Source organism: Sus scrofa, chromosome 15 (genome assembly GCF_054392235.1).
Source record: "Sus scrofa isolate SSC_HxYL_T2T_F1_AM1 chromosome 15, Sscrofa_HxYL_maternal_Yorkshire_Landrace_v2.0, whole genome shotgun sequence".
Classification (NCBI taxonomy): Eukaryota; Metazoa; Chordata; class Mammalia; order Artiodactyla; family Suidae; genus Sus; species Sus scrofa.
This window is the reverse complement of record NC_139397.1, coordinates 95486087-95505036: the sequence shown is the minus strand read 5'-3', so window position 1 is coordinate 95505036 and position 18950 is coordinate 95486087. Positions and strand designations below refer to the sequence as shown.

General features: G+C 38.8%; 1 protein-coding gene across 1 annotated transcript in view; it reads left to right on the top strand.

The window, feature by feature from the left end:
• The window catches only part of LOC146395993 (uncharacterized), a 544253-nt gene extending 535928 nt beyond the window's left edge, over nt 1-8325 (top strand). The window contains exon 5 of the transcript XR_014829619.1: nt 4690-8325. The gene's annotated coding sequence lies outside the window, so the exon portion shown is untranslated. The remainder of the gene's footprint in view (nt 1-4689) is intronic.
• Nucleotides 8326-18950: the final 10625 nt, after the last annotated feature.

The following is an 18950-nucleotide window of genomic DNA, read 5'->3' as shown; positions in this document are numbered from 1 at the left end:
GGAATATTTTTTATCTGTATCTGTATACACTTTCCTCAATACACACAAATAATGTGTGAAATAAATTTAACATATTTTTAAACATAAATATTGGCTTTTATCAGTCTGTTTTAAAATCTCATTTATTGGGGGTAAATTCTAAAATCACTTTTATTTGTGAGCAGCTGCTAATGCCAAAGTTATTGGAATTTTCCCAAAAAATGTTGCTGGGATTTTTAATTTTTAATTAATTAATGCTTGCAGTTATTTATTTGATTTAGCATATACCACATGCCGGGTACTGTTCCAACTGCTCTATAAATATCAACTCAGTTGAGAAAGAACAATTAACACCTTATCTGAAGAGAGAAATAGCTAAGTATGGAGATTAAAAAAAAAAAATCTGGAATAAAATTTCTTAAAAGTTAGTCTAACTTCTGTCCTTTACGACCAGACTAATGAGAATCACAGGACACGAAAGTCATATCACTTGCTTTACTCATATATACATAATAGCCACTAAAATGATCTGGCTTAAGAATATCCTGAAAAGAAATTACTAATTATTTTCCAAATAATTTGGACATGGTTTTATATGACATAATTTTATAAGGAAATCATCAAAACTACATAAACCACGTTAACAATCCCCTACGGTATATTATTTTCTCTCTAATCAAATCTACCAGTGGCCGTACTCCAGGTGAAATTCCAGTACAAAATTACAAATGTGATGATAAGGTTAAGAAGTAGTTCTCATTATCTCCCCATCATCCTTTGCACAGGTCCCCACGAAGCCAGTAGGCAGGACTCAGTAGCTGTGGAGGTCACAGAGGGGGCACAGCAGTGGGTAAGACTCAAGCTGTAGTCAATATGATATACCTCTGGAATCAGTATAATCACCCTGAATAACACAGGAACATCATGGTAATATATGAGGGGCTATCATTTTTCCTTGCTGTTCCTTATGTAGCTGTGATGACCATAACTCAACAACAAATTTGTCACAGAAGCTTCCAAAGGGGTGGGGGAATCAGCTTGCCTACGTCTGTACCGGGAAAAAAACATAGGTTTTTTTTTTTTCTAATATAAATCCCAATAGATTATTAACCATATTGTTTCATGGGTAGCCATGGCTATTCTTAAATAGCGGTGCTCCAAAGGCACCAGGCCTGCCGCCATGGACATCTGAATGGAGAGCCACGGAGAGGAGTCTGAAACCTCTCAGGAACAGGAAGAATCACCACTCATCCTCCTGAACTGGATGCTGCTAAAAAGTCATTGCAAAAGTCAGTGGCCAAAGCCCAACCTGGAGAGAGTAATTGTTTTCCAACCTGCCCTAATGTTCATTTAGCAGTAGAAGGTGTGCTCGTGTTCAAAGCTTTAAACTATCAGCATTTTGATTAATGAAACTGTAGAGCCAGTCTTCCTAATGCTCCCTCTCTGACTTACCTGGGCTGACTGCAGGAGCAGTCGTGTGTGTGTGTGTGTGGTAGCTAATGGCTGCACTGGTGATTATCTCCACAGTGAGCAAGAAGAGAGCAGAGAATTATTAAACCATCTCCTTTGGGAGGTAAAACAAAGGAGCTTTTCCAACTCCATAGGAAAAAGCAGAAATTCTTAGAAAGTTTTCTTTAGAAATGTGTATTACACAGAGTTCCCATCGTGGCTCGGCAGAAATGAATCCAACTAGTATCCATGAGGATGCAGGTTCGATCCCTGGCCTCACTCAGTGGGTTAAGGATCCAGTGTTGCTGTGAGCTGTGGAGGAGGCTGCAGATGCGGATTGGATCTGGTGTTGCTGTGGCTCTGGCATAGGCCGGCAGCTGTAACTCCAATTTGACTCCTAGCCTGGGAATTTCCATATGCCCTAAAAACCAAAAAAAAAAAAAAAAAAAAAAAAAAAAAAAAAAAAAAGAAAAGAAAAAAGAAAAAAGGGAGAGAGAGAGAAAAGAAAGAAATCTGTATACATGGCAGAAGATATGCCCTTTCAAAGACCCCTGAGTCTGCAGAGGGTAGGGCTCTGAAAATAGAATAAGAATGAAATAGAATAGAAAATAGGGGCTGAGGGTCTAGAATTCATCACCTCCACCCCCACCTGATTACTGATAAGGAAAACAAAGACCCAGAGAAGTATCCCTAGTCTGACAGTGAGTTTCGGGCAGAGCCAGGATAAGAAACCTGCTTGATTTCCCCGTAGCCTGTGCTCTTCCAGGACCCAGCCTACAGACTCTCTGCCCAGTATTCCTTCTATTACAAAGGGCTGTGTCTCTGTAGGGAGTGGGGAGCCACTGAAGGTCTTTGAGCAAAGGAATGACATGATTGCCTCTGTTTGGAGGAGATTGATCTGGCCATCCCTTATGTAAACTGGGTTAAAAGATCAGCATTAACACAACGCAGCAATCGTGCAGGGCCAAGGGAACAGGATGGACGGGAAGGGAATGGGAGGGGAAGATGCAGGAGATTTTCCAAACCTGCTTCTCCACAGGCTGCTCAGGAGCAGAACCAATTTTATCCCCAGTTTTCAGTGCAGTGCCTGGCACATGAAAGGGACACAGTAGCTCCTGTTAAGTGAAGAGATGAGTTAAAGTAGAAGAGACTGGAATCAGCGACCGAAGAAAAGAAAGAGAAGGAGTCAAAAATTACCTCGTTCGTGGGTTACAGGGCTAGAGAATGTTGCAGAAATTGAAAGAGATATTGGTGGTTGAGTATCAGGGAAAAAATAGAAGGTTGGGGATCCTCTTGAGTGAACCTGGAGCCTTCTTGAAACATGGACGCAGAAGTTCTCCATGAAGCCCTAGAACTGATGCAAATGCCGTCAAATTCCAGAAATGGAAAAAGGGCTAGAGACATTTCTCTATGCATCTATAGTGTGCAGTTCTCTATGCATCTATAGTGTGCACCTGGGGTCTGGTTTGTTTTTTTATTTATTTATTTATCTGGCCACACCCATGGCATATGTAAGGTCCCACCAAGGCCAGGGATTAAATCTGTGCCACAGCTGCAACCTACACCACAGCTGCAGCAACACTGGATCCTTAACCCACTGTGCTGGGCCAGGGATCAAACCCATGCCTCAACAGCAAACCAAGGTGCTGCAGAGACAATGCTGGATCCTTAACCCACTATGCCACAGTGGGAACACCTGGATCTGGTTTTTTTAGATTCGTGGTTCTCAACTGATAGAACCATCAAACTAGCATTTGACAAAAACCAGAGGCAAAGCTTCAGACTCAAAACTCGGTGTCAAGGTGAGATTTTCAAAAAGGCAGACTCAAACATGTGCCTGCATAGCTGTGAGAAAATTTCAGCTCAAACTTTGAACTTGTCCGGAATTTTCCAATCAGGAAATCCTAAGGGGGAAAAAATTTTTCATTTTAGTATCTGAATAAATTTTGAGTCTTATAGGAAAGAAGTATTTTAATATCAAAATATGTACCAAGTTGGGGCAGGGAAGAAATCATAATCTTTTCAGCGATTGAGCCAGGTGGCGAATAAGCCCTGACACCCCCCTACCCACCCTCCACACCTCCAGAAGAAGCAGTGCTTGTATGCATCCTTTCTATGTATCTTTCCTATGGAGTCCTTGGGCAGGGGCCGGGGGCGGGGGCAGGGGCGGAGGGGGAGGCAGTCATCTACATGTGTCTGTTGTTGGCTGCAGCAACCTCTTCAGTGTACCCTATAGTTTTCTGCTCTTTCATTCTACCTGGCCCATCGAATATAGGTCAGGCCTTTGATGCTCTATGATTACTACTTCTTAAGGTCATAGAATCCTAGAATCATAAAAACCAAAATTCATGGATGGTTAAATTTGGAACTGACCTTGCAGACGAGCAAGTTAAATCTTCTTGAGGGAACTGGGAACCAAGTCTGACCTCCCCTCCAAAGACAGAAGAGCTGGATTTTTGGCCAAAGCTGGCCTTTCAGGATCTGAGACTGAAAGTGAGACCCACTGTGGCTTGGCAGAGTGTAGATCCTGCTGTGGAATGGTGTGCAATCAAGAAAGACAGAAGAGGGCAAGGAGCTTGGGAACCACATCCTCACAGCTGTCAGACACAAGTAGAGACAGGTTTCAAATAAGAAGTGGAACCTGGAGAAGTGAGAGAAGGTGGCTGGACCAGCTCTGGAGTATGGAGAGGTGGGGATGGTGCTTACAGAACTTTGTAGGCGAGGGCTGCTCCCTATGCTTACCTATTCCTGCTGTGAGTTAGGGCTACCCACTTTCCCTGGAGAGAGATTTCTCCAACACTCTTAGGATACTGGAGTTAATTTCCATCACTAATTGACATAAGGGTAAGGGTTTTCAAATAAAGGGGAAAAATATGCAAAAATCACAAGTATTTAAACATGATGGAACTATGTGCTTACTATAAAGAATATTAATATTAATTTGACAGAAAGAAAAATTGAATCCATCAAATTGTGTTGGATATGTATAAAAGTATCTAGCTATCTTTCAATTATTTTTTCTATTTGCTCACTGACCTCTCTACCCACTTCCATTTAAAAAAAAAAAAGGTGTATTCATTTGTTCACTATCTACTCAGCAAGTAATTATTGCTTGCCTAATATGTGTTAGACACTGGATAGCTATATAATAGTTTAAAAATTGCATGGAATTTGCAAAGAATTTTAGTCTACTACTAATATGAATTTAGCTCATTTCAGCATTTATTCTTTCTTTTCCTCGAAACAATTCTACTTCCATAGGAGAAGAGTCATTTCCCTTGAGTGAAGTATCTTTTATGGGGAAGAGAAAGCTTCTCCATCACCGGATCACTGGCGTCTCATGTACATTCATCCTCCAAGTAAGCAAGAATTTATAATCTGTCCCTTAGGAATCATCAAAAATAATTTGAAAATCACCCTAGCTTATCTTTGCTTCTGACAGGAGTTTGTTTGTAATATCTTTATTGTCCCTGCTCAGTTTGCCTTGGATTTCAACATTATTCAGTCCTTGCACGCTAAGTCATCCCAGCCTCTACCCGTACCACCTTCTGTCGACACATAACTGACCTGCGGATGCTGATGTTACATTGACTTACTCTCATTGTGATCTTCATTGTGGTCAGCAGGCAGGATTTTCTGCAAAAGGCATTTTCTCCTAACTGAGAGGAGAAGAAAGCTAACACTGGTTTCCTGTGGCCCAGGTCCCTTGTGAATCCCAAGAGGGAGAAAAAGGTTAATTGTTAACAGGTCTGTGCATGTGTCGCTTACAACTCACCACTGGATCCCTTCAGTCTCACACCCTTTCAGCAGCAGCCTTTAGCACAATAAGACCAGACGGAGGTTTTTTGTGGGGTTTTTTGTTTGTTTGTTTGGTTGGTTTTTATTGCTTTCTTCAATAAGATACAGGGTGAGTTTAAAGAAGGCGATCTTTAAGATTTATCTGTGTTCTGGAATAAGAGCTCAATAATTCCTTTAATCCAAGTTGTCATCTTCCTTGGCCTTTTGCTTTACTTTAAGTCTTTTAACATCTCACCTTATTTTAATAGCAATTCTCAGAATCTAAATAATAATTCAACCTAACAAAAACTCTAGTAGTGTGAACCCAGTCTGAGAAAGGCGTTCATCTTAGGCTTCATAATGATACCATATTTCACAGGCAAATGATCTGTTTTCAATAACTACAATTTAGCTATGATTTATCTTGAAAGATCTCTGACAATAAATCAAAGGAGTTAATTGGATTAATTTTCCTTAAGAGAGAATCAGAGACTTATAACATCCCTAAAACTAGTTGAAACTAGTGGGCATAAACTTGCAAGTGTACCATAGAAAGAATTTAAATTTAGTGAATAGGATCAATAAAAGTTAAAGCAGACTTCAAACAGAATTCATATATTCTAAATTTCTCCTACAATCTTTAAACCTATATTTCTATCCAGCCGTTGGTCTATCTCTATGCATATGTAGATGTAGTCTTAAATACATTTAGTTCTTAGTGAGAATTGTCATTGACTTTTTATTTCAAGAGGCACTACATACAGACTGCATTTCTAGGATGTTTTGGGTTAGGGCAACAGCATGGTGTTTCTTAAAATTTCTCAATCTTCTCTATCATATCTTAGCTAAACATCAAAAGAGATGTGAACATTTCAATGTTTGCATCTTTACCATCCTGGAAGAAAATCAACAAACTCATTTGTCTTCATTTCAGAAACTTACCTAAAAACTAGGACCTCTATGCATCTGGTGGTTCATTCCCATATCAGAAATGATAACTCTCTTTAGAATCACATACTCAGTATAGTTTTTCAACTCATAGACTTCTTAGAAATCCATTCATCCATTCTTTCTGAAACTTCTTCCAAAGAATACTCATGTGCTTTAACTTATTAATAGGTGTTTGGAGAAACAGTTTCTGTGTGGAAATAGTTTGAAATGTTCCCCCTGGAGTCTCAAGTGGACATTAGCATTTTAAAGGCTCAGCAGACCTGCAGTTTAAAAAATAATAATAATAATCTCTACTGGTTGGGAAGAGTGAGGACTTTTTATTTTCTAAATATATTTGTACTTTTCCTCATTTTATACAAAAAGATCCGGTGTGCTATCTGAGTAAGAAATGAAGAGATAGGGCTTAGAGAAAGTGGAGGAAGAAAGGAGAAAGAGGGAAAGTTTGAATCAGTCTCAGGAAGGAAAGGAATTTCGAGGATTACTAGACATGTCTGAAGAGCATGGTTGTTAAGTTTTGCAATGCGAGGTGCTATCTCTTCTTAGGAATCACATGACTCATCAGGGCAAGAGAAGGAAGAAAGGAAAAAAGAGAGGGAAAGAGGGAGAGAGAAAGAAACACAGGAACTTGAACTGTGTAAAACATTATGTCTCCAAAACCTCTTTGACTCTTTATTCAAAGAGTATCTGCAAACACTAGTGCAGTGCTGGGAAAGCTCTTGGGAAAGGGAAGGGTGTCTGATTTGAACATTTACCAACTTCCGTGGTGTAAATAGCCCCGCCACGGCCAGTGTCAAAACACGACAGCACTGCCTCACGAGCTTCGGGCTCTGGCTGGCCACGGCAACAGAGCCGTGGAACGGAGCCTTGGAAACGCTGAGCTGGGGTACCTTCCTCTTCTTCCAGTCCCTCTCCTGTGCATTAACATTTTCAAGATGAGCAAACTAGGCCTCAAGAGTTGACTGTCAAAATTATATAGCTACTCATCTTTACTGGTATCCTGACTCTAATTTCCAGAAGTTCAGTGATGATTTCATACTACCTAACATAAACATCTAGATCTGCGAAGGGAAGTAGAGTACCGTCGTCGAACCCAGTGATAAGCGAGACCCTTCCCTCAGAAATACATATTCACACCTGTTAGCTGCTCAGCTCCTCCGCCTGCAGGGGCGTCATTTGGATAATAGGTATGTGTTACCAATACCTTTTAAGAATAGCAATCAATGTGGGTTCGTTCATTCACACGTATTTTTAAATCCTTAGTCAAGAGCAGCCGTATGACAATTTAAAACATGATTTCTGAAGTCATTCAGGTCTCATTCAAGTTTGTGAAATCTCTCAGGTCTTGATCTTAAACTGAGGTTAGAGGAAGGACTTTACTTCAGAAACAAAGGAACATTAACTGTAACTTATTTCAATGTGTTCATTGTTCAGTGTTTCCTCTCAAACCATAATTCCTTATATTTCTTACTTGCCTCCTCCTATTTTCAAAAGATGAGAATTTGTTGAGATACATGCTTTTAAAACACAGACCTGTTTTTGCTATATATTTACACACACATATAAAAATCAACTTGATTTTGTCTGTGGAAGGTGATGCTTCTTGGGTTCAAAAATGAGAATGTAAGTTTGCTTGTATTGCGAGTCATTATACTTTGTGGCAGAGACATCCCTTTGAGCCCTTCTATGAAAGGACTTCTTACATAATCCTAGTTCTTTCCTGACTGGCGCCCGCTGACCTTAGACAAGTCCCTTAATCTCTTATAATTTTGATTTCCTTACTCATAAATAGTAATTTATACTTTATGGGGTGATTGATCTCAACTGCGCAGAGTTTAAAAACTGGTCATTAACGTTGTCAATGTCACTCTAAATTTTGGCCATTTTACAACATTCTGACTCTTTTCACCTTGGTGAAAAGAAAAACCAGAGCTAAAATTTGTTTTCTTTAGATTATCTGCAGATTGAAATCATTTATATTCTCCCAGTGCCTCATTAGGTTGCCATGAATTGACAACCGTAAATAGTTGATATCGTGTAAATATAATAATGGATTTGTGAGGCCACTGTATTTACTTAATGAGTAGCATCAATAAAAAGACAATTTTCAAGACAAAGTCCTTAAAACAAGATTCAATAAGCCACAGATATGAGATAAAAAGAAAAAAAAAAGAATTTAATGAGAAGTAGAAAGAAATTCCTCAAGGAATGAAATATACAACATTTTTCTATGCTCCCTTCCCCATAATGCTGCATTTCTGACTTTTCAGAGATTCTAATGAAATTCTGCAAACTTTCAGAGGTTTCTACTTAAAATTTTCTTCTATTTCCAAGTTTCTGCCCAGTTGCAGTGATTGGTTCCTTTGAACAAGCATATGCATCATTCAGGAAGACAGTTTCCTGGGAGTTACCTAAGCTTTGCTGGAAAATTCTGAACAAAAGGTTCAGGTATGATGAGCCCTCCTAGGATTGACATGCTGTGATCATAGTCATTGCTCCGTCCAGTTGTACTCCAGTAGGTTTATCAAAGAGCTTGTGAGTACAGCTATTTCAGAAGAGAGATTTTGGTGAAACTCCTGTAAATAATGTTACCTGAAGAAGAAAAATTGTAATTAGCATTTAAATGGGACTTTATAGTTTACCTAGTACTTCCCCCATGTTGTCCATTAAGTCCTCACAATAACCCCACAATAACCAGCAAAGGTCAAGGTAAATATGTTGTATCTGCATGTTTGCAATTGAACTTTAACATACATTGAGGCCACATAGCAGAGAGCACCTCCTCTATAACTGGACAGTACAAGATGCAAATCCTGGCTCCAGTGCTTACTTGGGCAAGTTACGTAACATGTTAGAACCTCAGTTCCCTCCTCTGTACAATGGAGATCATGATCGCACTCACTTTGTAGTGTTGTTGTGAAGACTCAATGGGGTGAAATACAAAAAGCAGTTTGGGGGAGTTCCCGTCGTGGCACAGTGGTTAACGAATCCAACTAGGAACCATGAGATGGCGGGTTCAATCCCTGGCCTTGCTTGGTGGGTTAAGGATCTGGCGTTGCCGTGAGCTGGGGTGTAGGTCACAGATGCTGCTTGGATCCCGTGTTTCTGTGGCTCTGGTTTAGGCCAGTGGCTACAGCTCTGATTGGACCCCTAGCCTGGGAACCTCCATATGCGGTGGGAGCGGCCCTAGGAAAAAAAAAAAAAAAGGCAGTTCGTACTTAGTGAGCACTCAATAAATTCTAGATATATAAAAATATATAGAGATTTGTGTGGCATATTCCTATGTTAACTAAAGGAATCAATAAGACTTAAAACTCTGCTCATCCAGCAAAGGTAACAAATTAAATACATATGAAAATTCCATAGTCATGACACCAAAACATCATTGTCAAATAGGGTTAAGAGTATTGGAAAGAAAGTATAGTATGTATTTGAATTTAAACATACAATCCCTAAGACTCAGGCCCCAACATTTTGACTATGACAATTCGGTGCTAGATCTTTGAAATAATGAGTTCACCAAAGGCAATTACTCAGTTTGGTTATCTCAGTTTTTCCCTTTTAATCTCAGCATGAACCTAGTCTACATTCAAAATTTCTACATGCTACTCAAGGCACACACAGAATGTTCACATAAGGCCCACTGCTTGGGGCTTAACTGTTCACTCCCGTCTGCAGAAATCTAAAGACCACCGCCCCCTCCCCAGCCCCCGCAGGCCACCAACGTAATTATATCCAGGATGCGCACCAGAGGTGAAAAGCCTCCTAGAACTGTTTTTCAATCATCGTCTCTCCAACTGAGCTGGACTAGTGACACTAAAACCAGCAATTAAAAGCCTCAAGTTTAGAAATACATTCAGTTTCCCAAGTCCCCAAATGGCAAAGGTTAAGTGAATTATGTGGAGATAATTCGCCAAGGTCCCAAGGGAGGGTCCCACTGACTTCAGACGGCTGGTGGTTTCAGTCTTATTTTTTTCCTTCCCAACTGTTAGGCTTCTTGCTATGGTGCTGCCAAGGTAAATATCAGAAAAATAAGAAAAGTCACAGATGGGGAAAATAAAAAACTCTGTATTTTCTAAGGAGAAGCCATGTGATTAGCACATTGTGTTTCTGTTAACACCGAAGGCTTTTTCCTCTAGCTATTTGCAAGAATAATCGTGAGTAAATTTACACTCACCTCTATTAAAAATATTTGAGATCTTTACGGTGCTGCTTTGCTACTTAAATTGGAGTGCGTCGTCCGCCGGGCATCTTACTGTGTGAGACCATAATGGGACCCGCAACTCTCCTTCAGGCTGAATTAGAACCACCCATTACACCTCGAGTTGTGTGGTAACACCTCCACAGTGTTTCCAATTAACTTTGTAAGTTTTTAATCAGTGACAAATGCATCTTTGTAAATTCAATTTACCTTTTATTGCTGCACTATAAACCGTCTTGCAGCATTCCGGTACTTTGTGAGCATTTTACTTGCTACTGACATAAGACAGCTGTTGGACCTACAACAAAGGCTAAGCTTTATGAGTTACCTGAATTAGGATGTAGGTGAAGTAATTAAACCCCAAAGAGAAAGAAGGAGGAAACAGATAGCCCTCCACGATCCACACACACCAGTACACGGGCAGGGACTCCTGGAGCAACTCTGAAGCTGAAACATTCAAGATTAAAATCCCAGAAACTCCCTTCTTTGATTGTGAGTTGAAACCCACAATATGTTGAAAGAGGCAGATAAGTGAAAAGGTCAGGCACATTTTATTAATAAATCCATACTTGTTTTCCTTTTTAATCACATTCAAATGCATCCTGTTAAAGGGCCAGGGGTGATTAGGTCATAAATCTCAACAACCTTGAAGATGATGAAGGAAATGCTTCTCCGTAAAGCCATCATCATGCTGCCAGTTTCATCATTTACACATTTTTACAGGTGCAAGGAAAATGTTTAATTTTAAATTGCTTGCAAAACTCACTCAGGATAAAATATTACTTTATAAGATCTTCAGATACTAAAGTAAATGAGCTAATCGCACATCTGAAAATAGCAGGATTTTGTTCGTTTTGTTTTCAATCTTTGCTCCTAAAATAATAAAATGGCAGAAAATTATGGGAAGGATTAATATAAGTGTTTGACCTCAACTACACACACTCCAGGATTCTAGCTTAGGTTTTGTTTTCTTTGAATATTGCTAATGACGTGTTCACTCATTGCCCCTTGATGAAATTACTATGGCATTGTAAGTAATATGGCCATGAGAGGTATCTTTTGTCACATATTTAGTCAAAAGTCTGCTCTTTTATAAAGGCAGGAAATTTATGGATGACATTTACCTTTTTTTCCTTAAATACTGAAGAATTCTTTTGTCTTGTTTTTAGATTTATCACTGAATCCTGAGACATTTGACATTCAATCTGCCCCTCACATTGAAAATATTGTAAATGTTGTAATTTGTCAGGTGTTTTTAGACCCTGGAGTTATTCTAATTCATTCATTCGTCAATTCATTTATTAACCAAGTGCCTAATACCTACCTAGGGTAAATAGTAACTAAACATATGGCCTCTCTCTTAAAGATCAAGAATTATAAAAGAAATAAAAATTTCAAACCTATGCATATATTTATGTGTTTTTCTCTCAGATGTTTATTTAGACTTTGTATGTTTTTTTTAATGTTTTTCAAAATCAGCCATGACCTAAAACTTCTTATTGAATCTATTCATTGCTACCATTTCTAAACCATAGGCTTGGCTTTCCTTGACCTTTTCTGAAGGGCATACTCTGAATTCTCTGTTAATGCTTCTGTATGTGTCATAGACACTCTAGGTAGCTTACAAATTCTAATATCTATACAAACTACATAGAATACAGCTTTGATTTCATTACTGCATTTCCTCCATTCTTTATGACATGTATTAAAGAAATAAGAAAATGCTTGACAGGTTACTATAAAGCTACTTTAGAATGTAGGAGTGAGACGTGAAAAGTGCACTTCTAAATTGCTATCAACTGGTCATTAGTTTCTCACCATTTCTTCTGGGTGCTCAGAAAAATATGGCCAGATGTAGGAGAAGAGTTTTAGCAGCCAGTAGAGAATTTATGTTCTTTATCCCACAATAAGATTTTCAGCCAGTGTCAGGAACACGCCAGTGACAGTCCTGGGACATGGAAGACAAAAGACTCATGCCCTGGCAGAGCCCAGTCCTTAGATGCGGAGGCTGTCAAGGGGTTACTAAGTCTTCTCTACCCTCAGTTCTCAGCCCAAACCTAACAAACCCTACCCAAAGGGGTGGAGAGAGACGGGGGCTCCCAGAACGCAGGCTTTCATGAGCATCTCCCAAGATGTCACTTGACACCCCAGCGTGACATCAGAACATGCCTTAAAGTTGGAACAAATCAAAGATTAGAATTCAAAGCTTTGGAGTAGTGCCCTGGTACAGTGAGTGAGCCCTAGAAAGCCGCCACTTACTGATTGCTTAAAGTACACACAGAGGCATCGCATTCCTCACAACAACCCCACATGGTGGATAAGAAAGCAGAGGCTCGGGGATCTGAGTGTTGGCCGTGAGTTCCATGGTTATGGACAGTATTGCAGATGGTCTGAGAACCCATGCTCCTAATGGGCTCTACCACCTGGACCATCGGGTGCCAAAAAGTCACACTGTCTCTGAAGCCTAAATCCTTATTCTTTAAAATAACATTTTAAATCTGTTTTATCTCTTGAGAAACAAGGTTTACATCCCAGAAACCCATCCTTATGTGAAAACAAAATGATTTTTGCTACATTTCAACACTGTTTCATTTTACTTTATGCTGCCAAGCTGTGTCTGATACCCAATTACCACCGTTGTGCATATACACTGAAATTAAAGATAGTCTCTAAAATAGCAAAGAGTCTGCCCTGTTTTATGGCGCAACAGGCCTCTATTTTAGAAAAGTAGATTATTTTTCCCCCATTGGATTGTTTCCATTTAAACCATCTTAAACCAAAGCCACTTTACCACAATTTATGTTTAGCTTTTTAAATAAAATCTAATAATGTCTCGTATAAGAAGGGCTTTATTGTATTGCATGTGATATGAAAATTGTTTCCATCAAAAGAATTCTAAAAGCAGACTTAGATATATTCTGTATTGTGTAGGGATGAAAAACTCTAGCTCTTGGAGTAATTAATTAGGGATCATGGGGAATTATCATTTTGGATCATGGTCAGGGAACATTTTAAAAATCAATGAACATCTGAGGCTTCACTCCCTCCACACCCAAAAGAAAGAAAAGACGATTAAGAACAAATTCCTCGGGTATTGTCAGGCGTCTTCGGCACTCACATCTGGTTTCTTCTGCAACAGCTCAATCAATAGGGAAGAGTAATGCAATAATTGCTGCAACATTTTCTGTAATTCCTCATTGTGATAGCAACAGCATTTCAATAATATTCAGAGAGACTATTTATGGTGCTTAAGGTAAGAGGTTTCTGCCATGTGCAGAATAACAAAAAAATTCAGCTCTGATATTTAACCCTTAATGTGAAAAACTCTTACTGAAAGTAAAGAAGCAGTTAAGCTATAGTAACTTGTGATCAAACACTCTCTATGCCAGACAATAGTCACAGGACACTGAACCACAAAGGCATTTGAACAGGCAAAGTAGAATTTGATGACCATTAATTAATGGAGGAGCAATTGAATAAAATAGAATACAAGATTATGCAATTGTTCAATAAATTGTTTAAAAATGAGGAAGCTTGCTGTGTACTGATACAAAAATTTTTCCGAGGTATTTTATTGAATAGACAAAGCAAAACACAGGATATTTTGTATATAGCAGTCTACTTTTTACATAAAATAGGAAGAGAATTAAGAACAAACATTTGTATTTACTCCTATACTCATAAGGAAATGCTAAAAGCTATATCTAAAACTAAAAACAATATTTTTGCCTGGGTGCATGTGTGGTGGGGTAAGGGACCTAGGGTGGATGGATGACATTAATGAGTGCAAGATATTTATATAAAGACATTTATATAGGTATACATTACATATTCATATATATGAACATGTGAATGTGTAAGTTATTCAATAAAAAATTCAAAATTGCTTAAGCAATGTATGATGTATGTACCATCCTCAGGAAACTACTTAAGTAAATATGGCAGATTCATAGAGTGGAATATTATGTGGCCATAAAACAGAATAAAGAAAGTATTTATTGATATAGAAAGATCTCTCAGACGTGCTACTGTGTTTAAAAGAAAATTCATGTGCAGAATAGTGTTCTTCATATGCTGCCGTTTCTGTGGAAGGAGGAGGAATATAAATTTGTATTTGCTTGCATATGATTGAATAGCTTTGAAAGGACATACAGGAAGTGATTAACTGTGATTGGTTGCATTGAGGGAAACAAATGTATAGTGCGGCTTGAAAGTGGAGAGGAGGCTTTTCATTGAATAGCTTTTGGGGGTGGGGGCACAGCCATGCCAGAGGCATGGAGAAGTTCCCAGGTCAGAGATCACACCCTCGCCACAGCAGTGACAATGCCAAATCCTTAACTGCTAGACCACTATGGAGCGCCCCTTTTATGCTTTTTAAAAACCAGTTAAGTGTGTTATCCTTTTAGAAAAATGAAATTCAAACATTTAATTTTTAAAGCAGTAATTAAATTATAATTATACTTTTTCATAAAGAAAAAAAGGATGAATTACTAAATTGATCTCAAAAACAGCGAAAAGAAAACCAAGCTCTAATTTATCAAACTAATTTATTTATCATACTACAAATCCAACTACTGTCAAACTATTTCCCCTAACTTTTCTCTATACTAGTTTGACTGTAGTGTACTGCCTTTGATTCAAACTTAGCTTAATAAACTTAACTGGATTCATATTTTTCAGACCCATAAATAAATGTCATATTTGTCTCTTCTCCACCGACATCCCACTCCAGGAAGGGAAGTCTAAATGGACTGAGACTGCATAAGTTAAATTTTACCTGGTTCGTTATCACTTTAAATAATTTATGCATTTTAAGCAGCTGCCTTTTCTCTCCTCTGTGTCAATCATGCAAATTAACAAGACCTCAAAGAAACTAGCCCATAATAAATCAATTGTTAAGCTAAGTATTTCACAGGGTTATCTTCCCCTGTGCAGATTTTAACAGCTATAAAGCACCCACACTTCCACAGTGGAAAATAGTGGAAAGATCATGAGTTTCTAGTTAAGCACATCTAAGATTTAGTCTTGCGCCGCCATTTATAAGCTACACGTTCTTGGACAAATCATTTAATGCCTTTAAGCCTTCGTGCTCCTTATCTGTAAAATCAGAATGAGAATGGCTGTCATTTAAATAAGGTAGTAAATTAAAGTATTTAGCAGAATTTCTGATACTGGGGTGACCCACAGTCCCAGCTTGCCTGGGACTTTTTTCTTTAGCCCTCAGAGTCCCACATCCTGGGAAACTTCTTAGTCCCAGGCAGATCAGGACAGCTAATCACCCTATTGAGTACAAAAGGAATATTCAATATGAATTTAAATCTTGAGTGTGCAAGCTAGGAAAAGCAGTAGTGTCCACAGTAGATTATTGTTATGTTTCTTGAGAGGCTTCAATAAGGACACAAAAACTCAGTTCTGAAGCTTTTAGGCAATGAAAGTACAAGATAGGCAGGGAAAAGCAAGGGGTAATTTGACTCGGGAGCCAGATGGCTTGCCTTTTGGTTCTGTTTCTGTTGAAGACCAACTATATGTCTGGCTCCAATGCCATAGGGTCCCGTGTGCATCATCTATAAGTGAGAAATTTAGATCTGCTCTTCTTTAGCTCTAATATTCTATTTTAGGGATAGTCAGAAATCACCAGCTAAGGTGAAAAATCTCTGAACACTGCTAACAGGAGATGAAGAAGCTCAGGATTCCTTGCCTCGTCAGCCCCTCCAATGCCATGAGCATGTAGCCAGCACCGTCTACTGCAGGGAAAACTCTCTGCTGAGTAGGAACAAAAGAGTAAGGCCCAGCCCACACCCCCACCCACACAGGACCAAGGGAGAATTATTTTTGCCTGCCAGAATTTGAGAAATCTCTGCCAAGATGTGGGCTACCAGCTGGGCCTGCAGGTTGGGTGTCAGGTCAGCAGGCAGTAGATGCCAAGGCACGGAGGACAGAGGCAGCAGTGTGAAAAGAGGGGCGGGTGCTGGTTGTCTAGAATCCCATTGCAGACTGCAAAGAGAGGTCATGGGCTTTGGTGAGAGCAGATAATAAATATTACAGAGAGCTATTTTACTAGGATCCCAGAAATACCACCCAGACTGCTAAGTGGAGAAGAAAATGGAGGCCATGGGTAACGATGGGGAGAGGAGAGATCAGACAAGACCCTGAAGGGGAAGTAGAGACACAAGGCTGAAGAAAGGCTTCTTTAGGAGGGGTGGGGGTGGGGGGGAGATTGAACATGTCTATGAATCTGCAACAAATTAGCAGCCCAAAGAGAACAATGTAGAAAAGTTCCCTTTGGAAAGGAGCAAGGAATTTTTTTCTTTCCAGACTTTAGGTATGGTAAGAGAAGAAAACTTCAACAAAATGAAAATAGGTGATGGAGGTGGGGAGAGGTGGACTTGGAGGAAGGTGGTCAAAAGTTACAAAATTCCAGTTACAAGATAAATAACTGCTAGGCATGGAGTATGCAACATGATGAATATAATTAACACTGCTTTAGCAAATCTCAATTTGAACTCATCACATTTCAAATGCTTGATAGCCACATGTGGCTAGTGGCTACCATATTGGATAGTGTTTGCAGGTCTAGGAGCTTGGCTGACTATATCTTGTTTAGAAGGTAGCAGGAAGTTGCTTTAGATGCACACTCAGATTTATTTGTCCTTGCTAGCTTCCTTTTTTAAATATAACGAAGCAAGAACAAAATTAGCTAACTGAAAATTCCTCCCAGATAGAGAATTGCTTTCACATACTACTTCATATTTCTACATGATGAGGAACAACGAATAATGTGTGGGGGAAATGATGGTTTTAAAATGTCCACTCTGTTATTCCAATTAACTTTGGACAGATCCTGGAGCTGTTTCGGTGACTGTGCTGAATGCTAAACATCAGTGCTAACATTCTCCCAAATGAGTAGATATTTTTCTTTATTTAGATCTTTAATGATGAGATAAACAGGAATGAAAAAAAAAAAAGCAAGAAATAGATTTCACTGTTCTTATGCAGGTGGAAACCATATTTTTCAGTGTATTCTTTTCACAATAAAAAAAGTATTTCATCTGAGATGCTCTATAATCCCAGGGCACAAAGATGCTTCTCTGCTGTATGACAACTTCCTGCCATGCATAATTATTTTCCAAAAGCATATCAGGTCAGAGATGAAGCAGAGAATGGGGGAAAGAGTCCATGGTGACCTTAGGCAGATTTTTTTTTTTTTTTACTAGTAAGAATCAGTTGGCTAGTTATTACCACCTGGCGCTGCTAATGAGTCTAGCTGGGAAAACAAAGCTGCTAAGCATTCCACCACAGACTGCGCTGTGGTCCAGGTCTAGGGAGTCTTTTGGGGTCTGGCGAGCATCTGAAGATGCATTTTAAGGTGTTTCAGCTATTACAGAAATCAAACTCTTAGTTCTTCAGTTTTAAAAGAAATGTGTTGTTTAGAAAGCATGATCAGTTATTGATTCATTTATGCTTCTGTAAATAACCTAAGTAGTTTACTGTGTTCATAATATAATTTCATACACCTCATGTATTCTAAGCTAGCATAGCATAGAGAATCACAAACAAAAATCTCAGGGAATAGCAAATAATTAAGCATCATGTAATAATTGTTGTTACATGACCCAACTGCTATGCTACATAAGAGGAAATCATGGCCATCCCATAAGCTGTGAGAACTAGGGGGGAAAGGACTGGAGTGATGGGAAGAGGAAGTAGTAGGAAAACATTAAAGCAATTTAATTACCAAGAAAATATATATTACTAGTATATTCCACATATTGTTAATTAAAATAATGAATTCAATACACATTTGGTGAGGAGTAAAGCACTGTCCTTAGGGTTGGGATTATGATGACTAGCTATGTTACCTGCCTTCGATAATCTTCAAGCCCAGCAGTGTGTTGCCTTTCTTATTGCAGGTATCACACCTTGTAGTCCTTGGCTTGCTTGTTTGTTAGCCTTGGCCTCTTGATTACAAGCAAGAATGCTGTCTTTTTCACGTTTGTACCTCGGCACTCAGCACAGCGCCTGGTTCACAATGGTATTCAATAAGTGTTTGCTAAAGAGAATCTCTTAGCGTGAAGAGGAGAATCCATCACGACTGGATTTCCAACTGTAACAGATAAGCTCTTTGAAGGCAAAGACCCACACTTGTAAATTCCTTGATGCCAAAAAGAAAGGTGATATTAGGTTAGCAGTTATGCAAATATTAAAGTATCACTGAAATGAGAGTTGCTATGTAACATCAAAATGCAGTTACTACATCAATCTTTAGCAGGCTCCTTCAGTCATGGGTACATTAAAATACACAATTGCATGGTACTGTTATGCTTTGTTAATTAAAGGAACTTAAGCTATGAAAATATGCTCTGATAAATATATTATTTTCTTGACGTTTGGGAAACATTTTATCTTTCCATGGGATACTGTAAATAAGCTTTTTGTTGAATCATAAATATTGGGACTTTATCATTTGTTCTCCATTCAGATTACTCGGTCTAGTCTCTTATTAAAATAAGTGATAAAATTAAGAGGTTGGGATTAACATGTAAAGCCATTATATATAAAATAAATAATCAACAAGGACCTATGTATAGCACAGGGA